Consider the following 10893-nt stretch of genomic DNA (forward strand, 5'->3'; position numbering starts at 1 on the left):
CCACGACACCCCCATACGTCATCACTCACTCTTGCTCACGCGCACACTCAGGCAATACAAAACAGTATACCTTAAATAAAACCCTCACGTTATGACATCCCTCCCCCCATAGTTCAAAACACTTAATTACACTGGCAACCGAAATAACAACTTCAGTAGGCTAACCAGAATTAACTGAGAGTGAGGGGTAGACTGCCCTCACTCCCACGGACAGGCTAGGGGATTATTTTGCCCCTTTCTTGTGGCCTCCCGCTCCAACTACAAATCTAAACGAACAGGTGCATTGCAGATTCTGGTCGACCGCCAGGGGACAACATTAGACCCAGCTTCAGCGGACTCTCCCGTATCGGGATGTGGGATGTCCTCACCGTCCGGCTGACCCGCAGTGGTGCCCTCCGGAGTAGGGGGCTCCAGCGGGAGGATGCTCTGCTGCTCATTACCTGGATCCCACTCCTCCTCGGCTAAAGGAGAGGTGTGTCGGCACAGTAGGTGGTCCACATGACGACGCCATACGTTCCCACCTACCTCCACTCTGTAAGAGAGTGGCCCTGTCTTATCGATCACCGTGCCGGGCAGCCACTTCTCCCTTCCCGAGAAGTCTCTTACCCACACTGTTGTTCTGAGTGGCAACTCCCGACTGACTGGGTGTCTTTTTGAGTTTGCTACCATTCTCTCTTGACTACGGAGGACTTTCGCTTGCATGTCAGGCCGCAACAGATCCCACCTGGTGCGTACACGCCGACCAAACATCATCTCTGCAGGGGAGAGACCAGTGGTGGCGTGTGGGGTGAAACGGTATGCTGCCAGGAATCTTGCCAACCTTTCTCTCAGTGTACCACCTGTTATCTTCTTAAGTGATTTCTTCAGTGTCTGCACCGCCCTCTCCACCAGTCCATTTGAGGACGGATGGTAGGGGGCGGAGGTGAGGTGACGAACACCATTCATCTTCAAAAACCCCTCGAATTCAGAGCTGGTGAAGACAGTGGCATTATCAGACACTATGGTATGTGGAAGGCCATGTGCACTGAAAACCTCTCTGAGGTGATCCACTGTTGCTGCTGATGTGGCTGACTTCACTTTAAACACTTCCAACCACTTCGAATGAGCATCCACGAGCACCAAAAACATTTCTCCTAGGAACGGGCCAGCATAGTCAATGTGCAGGCGTGTCCAGGGCTTCCCAGGCCACTCCCACGGGCACACAGGCGCTGCTGGAGGGACGTTCCTGATTTGCTGGCAGGTTGTGCAGGATTTCACCTGGTCTTCCAGGGCTGCATCCAGTCCCGGCCACCACATGTAAGCCCGTGCTACAGCTTTCATCCTTGATGCCCCTGGGTGTGCCTCATGCAACTCCTCCAGCAGAGCCTGCCGTCCTTGTGGTGGGATGATGACGCGAAGCCCCCATAACAGGACTCCATCCTCAACTGTGAGCTCTTCACGCCTCTTGAAATAGGGCTGAATATCTCCAGCAGGGCAGGTTGGTGGCCACCCTCCCATGATGTACTGGCATACCCCGGCCAGAGTGGGGGGTCACGTCGGGTCCAGTCTTTTAATTGGGTGCTGGTTATGGGTGCTGTCTGAAGCTGCTGCATCAGACACACCAGCTCAGGGGGAGTGACGGGGTCTGGCACCGTGTGGGGCAGTGGCAACCTGCTTAAACCATCAGCATGGGCAATCAGCGCCCCGGGTTTGTACGCCAGGGTGTATTGGTACTGCATCAGGAGGAGAGCCCATCTTTGCAGTCGTGCTGATGCCGTGGGCTGTATGTTCTTTAACTCACCCAGCAACCCCAGGAGAGGCTTGTGATCGGTTTGGATCGTGAACTGGTGGCCATAGACGAACTGATGGAATTTTTTTACAGCGAAAATAACGGCCAGGGCCTCTTTTTCCACTTGGGCGTACTTTTTCTCAGCTGGTGCCAGAGCTCGCAATGCAAAACAGACTGGGCGCTCAGTTCCATCTCGGTATCTGTGAGACAATACTGCTCCGAGGCCAAATGGTGAAGCATCAGCAGCAATCACCAGTGGGAGTGCGGGGTCATAGTGGGCTAGGAGCACCCCTGAAGACAACAAGGCCTTTGACTTGTCAAATGCAGGTTTATGCGCAACGCCCCATTCCCACTTTGCCCCTGAACGCAACAGAGCATGCAAAGGCGCGAGTACGGAGGCTAGATCTGGAAGGAACCGCCCATAATAATTCAGCATACCTAGATAGGCTCTAAGATCACTGGTGGTCTGGGGCACAGGAGCGTCTTTGATTGCCTGTACTTTTTTTCCAACGGTTGTAGCCCCCTTGATGTTATCCTATGGCCCAAATATTCCACCTCTGGTGCCATAAAGACACATTTGGACCTCTTCAGACGGAGGCCAGCTCCCTCCAGCCGGGAAAGCACTTGGTCCAGGGTGCGCAGGTGTTGTTCTTGACAGGTACCCGTCAAAAGTATATCGTCCAGATAAACAGCTACATGATCTATCCCCCCTAGCAGGCCCTCAATTGCCCTCTGAAAAATGGCACAGGCGGATGACACGCCGAATGGAAGGCGTGTGTACTGGAACAGGCCCCGGTGGGTATTGATTGTGACCAGCTTACGAGATTCTTCTGCCAAAACCGGCTGCTGATAAGCATGGGACATATCTAACTTAGAGAAACAGACTCCCCCGGCTAGCTTAGCGAACAGCTCATCAATGCAGGGTAAGGGGTAGCACTTTACTCTGAACGCCACATTTACTGTCAGTTTATAGTCCCCACAGATGCGAATGGAGCCATCCCCTTTCAAAACTGGGACAACCGGGGCCGCCCACTCAGAGTATGTGACAGGTTGGAGGATTCCAGATTCCACCAGACGCGTCAACTCAGTCTCAACTTTACCCTGCAGGGCCAACGGAACTGGCCGAGCTTTACAGAAACGCGGCGGAACAGCTTTGTCCACGTTGATGGTCACTGTTGTCCCTTTTAGCTCTCCCAGTTCATTGCGAAAAACAGCCGAGTGATTTTCAAGGATAGCCGCTAGAGAGTCATCAGACACTTTGAAAAGCCTGTCCAATAGCTCTGGCCAATCTAACGGCAGGGATTTAATCCAGTCACGTCCAAGCAAATTGCCACCCTGACCAGCCACCACAAGCGCCCTCAAATGGTAAGACTGGCCTTTGTATGAAACTGTTACTTGAACGGCCCCCCTCAGGCTTATGTGCTGTCCTGTATACGATCGAAGAGAGATGTTACAAGGCTCTAACTCCAATGACGGCGCATAAGTACGCAGGCGTCCGAATGTCTTTTCAGCCATGACAGTGCGAGAGGCCCCAGTATCCACCTCAAAATGTATCTGAGCCCCGTTCACATTTAGCTCCATGACTATAGGACTGGGTGGCTTCTCTACCACTGCTAAGACATAAGCGATCTCTTCCTCCTCACTGTCAACTGGCAGGCCCACTCTCTCTGTAACCACATTGGCCCTGCCGCCATGCTCTGACTTCAGGCTTGCTCTCTGGCCCTCGCTCTCCTTTTTACGGCAGCAGCGAACAATGTGGCCTCGCTTGCCACAGTAATGGCAGTCAACATCCTTAAATCTACAGCTATCAGGCATATGAGCCTCTCCACAGCGATAGCAACGGCGAGGTTGGGTTGTCGTTGTCTTGCTGCTGGGCATTCTCCGAGCCCTGTTAGGCTGGTAAGTGGACGCCACTCTGTTGATTTCTTTTGGGCACTGCAAAGCTAAAACGCCCTTCTCGGCTATCTCAAACGCTAAGCATATCTCTAATGCCTTCCCCCAGGTCAAATTTGGCAATGACAGGAGCCTTTTCTGTAGTTGTTCCATGGCAATGCCCCACACTAGCTGATCCCTTAATCTCTCCTCCAATGTTCCCTGCGAAATCACAGCGTGTAGCTTGATGCTTCAAACGTGCAACAAAACAGTTCACAGATTCATCAGTGTTACGTGTGCATGACTGAAATTTAAACCTTTCCACAATTGAATTACACTTAGGGTCGTAATGGTCCCGTAACTTTTCCACTAAATCGGCAAAAGATATATCTGTAGGCACTGAGGGGGCTATTAAGTCTCGTAACACTCCATAAACGACTGGCCCGCAAACAGTCAAGAGTATAGCCCTCTTCTTCGCATCGTCTTCAATTCCATTAGCAACAAAATAGAAGTTCAACCGCTCTGCATACCTGCTCCAATGTTCCGTGTTGGAATCAAAATCGTGAATTTTCCCAAACGTCGCCATGAACGTTACTGGTAGTGGTTTCACTTAGGCTACGTGAAGACTTAGCCAACTCCGTTGTAGCAGCAGTGCTGAGTTAGCTCGGTAACGCCACCAAAGGTTAAATCATGCAGGTCACGCAGAGAAATGCAGAAAGTTCAGGTTTATCCTCGTCGCCAGTTTGTTGTAACCTCAACAATGATAAAAGCAATGTCCATTCCAAGATGCTTCTCAAACCGGGTACAACTCCGGTGCTTTATTGAACCAGTCGTAACATACAAGAAGTTTATCATCACCTGGCAACCAGCCCCCACATGTCATCACTCACTCTTGCTCACGCGCACACTTAGTCAATACAAAACAGTATACCTTAAATAAAACCCTCACGTTATGACACTGGAAAAATCCAAATTCATACACAAATGGGGGGAAATCTCCCATGTGCGTAAGGGGGCATACTCCAAAATCTGGGCACATTAGCATATTTTCCGACATTACCTTATCCATGAGGCTACATTGTTAAATAGTGAAAACCCTGTTAAAATCACCCACTTTGGATATTAGAGCTTACCGACTGTGCATCCTCAGTTTTACTTGACGTGAAGTCATAATCCCAGAGCCTACTTTGTTTGAATCTGTCCATTTCTTTCCAATTTGACCAAAGTCATCCATACATTTGCACAGACGTATGGACTATTGTCGAGCAGCGTTTATATTCACCCGTCTCTTGATTCATTTGTAATAGAGGCTGGTATTGTTATCCCAGTCTCTCTACTGTATTCGAAACTGCAGGTGTCAGTCTATAGCTTCGTTAGCATAGATAAATTGATTTTATGAAAAGCAACTGTCATTGCGACTTTCTTTCTCAACAGTGAGTTTTTAAATTATGGTTCTACACACCTCAAGCGTCTTGACTCTTTATAAACAAACCTCAAAGCAAAAGTGAAATTTTGTCAAATCAATCTTTTGTTGGGCTATGTGATGACACACCATTTTACTGTAGGCCTTTGCTATTCAGTTCATAATGCTTACTTTTTTGTTCTTTCTGGTTTTAAATGGCATTCAGAAGGTCAATGAGAGAGTCCACGTTCCTCGTTTTTATATCAACCTAATTTAATGAGGTGGTGGATCAGTCTGGCTGTATTTTAAATATATCACTCCTCTTTTATAAGCCGCCTTGATTTCGAACTTGCGCCCTGTGGGTGTGACAGAAGCGGGAATGGGAGAATATGCGTAACACAGAGGTGCACATCTGAAATGGGTAAAAAAAAAGTTTACGCACGATTTATGCGCGAATGGGAGAATTTCACCCGAAGTGAATAGTCTTGTGACTCTCGACTGGAAAACGTTTGCAACACTTGCATCGCGATGGGCACTGACTTTGAAATCATTAGTGATCATCTGTCCCCAGTGGGCTGACAGTGGTCCGCCAGCCCCTTGCTATCTGGGTTCAAGTCGTTTTCCGAGCTGCTTTCAGTTCAAAATGGCAAAGGAAACGCCCAGGGAACGCCATCTGAAGTTCTACCGTCCGCGACCCATCATCGGTCGAACCCAGAGTACTACGAGTTTGAATTTCCAAGATGGTTGTACCCATTAACAGTAAATACAAGCCTTATAAGCTCTGTTTATTAACAGTTCTGTTGGATTTGTGTCACATTAAATAAGTTGTAGAAACAACAATGTCCAACCTCTATCTGTTGCTATGTTGCTATGATGTTTGTTTGGGTATAAAACACTGTGTAATGCATCGTTACAAACTGGCTAGTAACAACTGCTAACAATATGACATGACGTCACTGACGATCTCCGAGTTCGCTAAAAGACAAATCGAACGGTAACAGTTATGGTTGATAAACAGAACGCAAACAGCTTGTATGACATGACGTCACTGATTATCTCAGAGTTCGCTAAAAGACAAATCGAATGGTAACAGTTATTATGTTTAAAACCACTCCATAACATTAGGTGGTCATGGTTTCCGAGTGTGTTGCGCAGTGTTGGGAGTAATGCGTTACAAAAGTAATGTAATTACTGTAATATATTGCTGTTTGCAGTAACGCGGTAATGTAAGGCATTACTAAAAAAAATTGGGTAATATTTTACTCGGTACAAACTTCAGTAACGCGCGTTACAATGCATTTTAACCCGAAATTAAGTGTTTTTTTTTTTATACATATTCGCAAACACCACCGCAAGAACAACAGAGAAGAAAAAATCGCGCATAATAGTAGAACGTTATCTCCTGATAATAGTTGAAGATGATTGTGGCTGCAGCAGACTCAAAGTCAGATTATTGGCTGGATAGACATAAGCCTACGCTCATTATTTTCAGCTTGTTGTCAGAGACAAGGATATGAAGAACATTATAGTTAAGTAAGTGCACACCGAAAGATCTCTCTATGCCTCGCGAAATAGCACAAGTAGTTTAATGAAACATCTAAAGTGGTGCCATGCTAATCTTTTTGATTCTTGTTAAAACACAAACTATGCTCTTAGTAGTGCATGTCAGCTTTGTGCTGTGAACTTGAATTAAAGAGAATAAAGGGATAGAAATGCAGAAAAAGATTGTGTAGCATGGCAATGCCACCGCTCTCACCACGTGCGTCATGCACTTTGCGTAGGGCACCAAAGGACAGAGGGGGCACCCAAATATAGCCAATGAAAAGTAGCTTTACTGCAAACGGCGTTTTACTCAATAATGTTTACAATGTCAAAATGCACTAACACCATGTTACATGCAAGTTTGATACTTTTTGGGTTCTCTCAATCTCCATCACGTAGTACTAGAATGGAATTGGTGGGTCTTCAATAATTCGTTTTCCAAGCATTTCATGAAGCACATGATATGCCGAGTCGACTGAAACGCATTCCATTCAGATAGCTAAGTGGCTACCAGGCACATAATTCACTTTTAATTGCAAAAAGAAATGTGAAGCAACATGTCATTGCTCCATTTCCAAAGCAATGAAGGCTGCTTATAACAACTTAACATTGTGCATATTATTGTTAATATTGTGCTATCAATGTAACTCAAATAAACAAGAGCTGGCAAAAGGGCATTATGAGAACGTAAAGATAAATGTTGTTAAAGTGACAGTGCACCATTTATAAGTAAAACAGCATTTCTTCAGAAATTAATGTTTAAAAACACACAGTAATGGTCTTAAATTATAAGCCTTTTTATTTTACTTTAGGTGTTTCAGTTATCATTTAAATGTCACTCACTCAAAGCCACTCACTTAGGGCACCGAAATGGCCAGCAGGCCACCATCTTGACATTTCTTTATGTAAGCTTTGATTTAGGCTCTCTGTTGATTTTAATGAGAAGGCCTAGGCCCAGGGGCGGACCTGGACACTTTGAGGCCCAAGGCAAAGGATTCCGAGGCCCCTCCAAGCCCCCCCCCCCCCCCCCCCCCCCCCCCACACACACACACACACACACCACAACCCTAAAACTAAAACAAACTTTATTCTGTAATAATGGGATGCTGAGGCATACTCAAATACAACAAATATTTTTTGCCATAGATGACAATCAAGAAACAGTAGTAAAAACCTTTGAAAGTATTACTATATATGGTGTGTGTGTCTGTCTGTGTGTGTGAGAGAGAGAGAGAGAGAGAGAGAGTGTAGGCTAGGGGTTTGGCGTCTCTGTGTGTGAATATACTCTATGTAGCTATACTGTATGAGAGTATGTCCGTGTAGGCTATGTGTAGAGGAGAGAGAGAGAGAGAGTGAGCGTGTGCGTGCGAACTAAATGAGGTGTTCGATCTTCCAAAAAGCCGACATCCAAAACAATAAGCGTATGCACTGACCGAATAAACTAGCCATTTTCTGTTTATTTTTTCTCCATTTTTCATGGTCATGTAATAATGTTCAACCGTGAATCTTCTGGGTGGTTTATCTGCATTTTTGGGGAATTCAAAGTTATTAATTTGCACGGGGCCTTTTTTAACGATTTCAACTCGCTCTGCATCTCTTACTGTGTCTTGCCATAACGCAGGGTCGTCACTGATAACTGTAGTGCTAGGTATCGTGTTAGGGCTACTCACGTTACTGGTTTCGTTGCACCCAAAGCTTCTGCTACTGTGTCCGTAGCAGCACCAACAGCACCAGTGCGGACTTCGGCAGTGACAGTGATCTTGTCCCTCACAACTGTTTCACTTAGATCAACATCATAATCATCATCATCATCAGTAGAAGAATATGTAGTGCAAGTTGCTGGTGGTGGTGCATCAGTGCCACAGCTGCTGCAGCTAGCATTAGCTGCACCACCCAGCTCAGCAGATGTTGCAGATGTTGTTGCATCACTGTCCAAATTACTTTCTTCCGTGGAAGAATTCTTCGACTGGAAGAAGTTGGTTAATTTAGGCAATTTCTTTCTAAATTCTTCCTCCTCCCTTTTTCTTTTTCGTTTATCACTTCCACTCTGGAAACGTTTCATGGCTGCTGTCAATCGCTCAACTCCACACCTCACCAAGACCTCGTTCAGACTAGCTAGTTGCTGCTATGGTGACAGGAAGCGGACCTGCACTGCAGTGATTTGATTTTATGATAAGTTTATGAGCAATCATGAGGCAAAATATTTTTCCCAATCTTTATTATGGATTAGAATATATTGTTTGGATGCGGTGATCATTTATTTAAAAAAAAGACGATATGGGGATGACGAGGCCCCCTGGTGGCCGAGGCCCCAGGCAATTGCCTGACCATGCCTAATGGCAGGTCCGCCCCTGTCTAGGCCTTAAAGTTACAGTATTTCTATCACAATTTACCAGACTTTGACCTTTTGTCGGTTTTTAACAAAATTCTGACTATGATTCTTCCTTGTATTGCATCATGAGCACTGCTCCTATTGCATTCTTCTGTTAGCCTTAAGCCTAGCTCAGTCATTATGCTATACCACATCTCCCTCCATTGGAAGAGCAATGAGCTGCATTGAGCGTAATAAACTGCATTTAGAATGCCAAATCCATATTTCTAGATATTTTGGTTAAAGTAACTTAAAAGTAATGCAATAGTAGTGTAATGCCTTACAATTCAGAGACAGTAATATTATAATGTAACAAATTACTTTGAAATGACAGTAATAAGTAATACATAATACATTACGATTTTAAAGTAACTTGCCCAACACTGGTGTTGCGCTAATAGTTTGTCTCCTGGCGGATTTTTTATGTTTGTCAACATCATTCACTGATAATGGTTCATGAAAGTCTTGATATAAAATTCTGTAAATAACAGTGATTAATGCACTCTTTTCCCCCTTTGATTGACAGGGCTGACCCCCAAAACAGACCATGGAATCTGCCTGCCTTCATGGAAGTATCAAATGCTTTTTAGACTAGACTATCTGTTCAAAAAAGTAAACTGTCAAATATATAATTATGTCGAACTGTTTTATTTCATTGCATGGCTATTGTTGCCCATTGAATGGATTGTAAAACATTATATTGTAACATTCATGATTTGCAAACGTTTATTATAATTATTATCAATGAATAGTGATTGGATTAAGGAGGAAAAGAAGATATTTATAATAACGCTTTTAATAACGGATATTTAACCTAACAGTTTGGTTACAATAACCCAATGTTTGGGTTAGACCATCAACCCAACTCATTGGGTTGACCGCACAACCCAATTTTCGGGCTAATATAACACAGTGCTGGCTCGACCACTATTTAACCAGTGGTTGGGTTAAAATTGGGTTTTTTGTTTTTTAGAGTGAGGCTAGACATTTTTGGGTAACACTTTACAATAAGGGTACACAATTAAGCATTAGTTAAGTATTAGTTAAGCATTAACACTTAATTCATCATTATTAAGTATGTTTTCAACATTACTTAAGGATTAACAAATATCCTTTTCCTCAGTAATAGAGTCTTATTTAGTAGGTGCTATCAGTGTGTTTTCCTTTGTTATAAATTATGAATTCCTAATGTGTACATACAGAACACGATGAATTCATGAGGTACAAACCATAAACTAACTCATAATTCTTAATGTATACAACTCATGATTAATTCATAAGGTACAAGCAGTGAACTAATTCATAATTCATTATGTTTACATGATGAATTCATAATGAGCTAGAGATTATGTCAATGCTACTTTAGCTGAATACCTCACTTATTTAATTGGCAATTCAATGTTATTCAGACTTCATCATATAGGCCTACTGTTTGCCAGCTGGTAGCCAGTACTGTGTGCAATGATGTGTTGTGTCTGTGATAAGTGAACCTTTTAGAAGTCTTGTGGTATACAACTTGCTGAATTTAAGGAAGTGTATGTTTACAATGTGTTCAGCAAATTGATTTAAGTTACCGTCCCATTCAGATGACACTTTTACTACATGAAATCTTTTTAACAACCTTAATGGGTGTTTTTTCTTGAGCTGATCAGGTAATAGTCCGGTGGACAGCCCATAGAGCCCCATTGTGGACCCGGAAATGTTGAGTACACCAAAGTTTTATGATGGAAATATATAGTATGGGTTCCCAGCATGCAGAAACTGCCGGATGCTAATTTGCATATGTTGGGCAATTTGTGTAATTGAGCTAATTAGCATAATAGCCTATATTGATCATATTATAAGAGCTGCTTGGCCAATATGGACAATGTTAGTATGTTTTTAGGGGTTACTGGAGATGCTGAGTCCATATCTGACATTTTCAAGATTCAAAATCAC

The sequence above is a fragment of the Alosa pseudoharengus genome, unplaced genomic scaffold (genome assembly GCF_046254945.1).
Source record: "Alosa pseudoharengus isolate Yale_2024_CS ecotype anadromous, Long Island Sound unplaced genomic scaffold, YU_APseudo_1.1 YU_APseudo_1.1_scf_1, whole genome shotgun sequence".
In the NCBI taxonomy this organism is placed as follows: Eukaryota; Metazoa; Chordata; class Actinopteri; order Clupeiformes; family Clupeidae; genus Alosa; species Alosa pseudoharengus.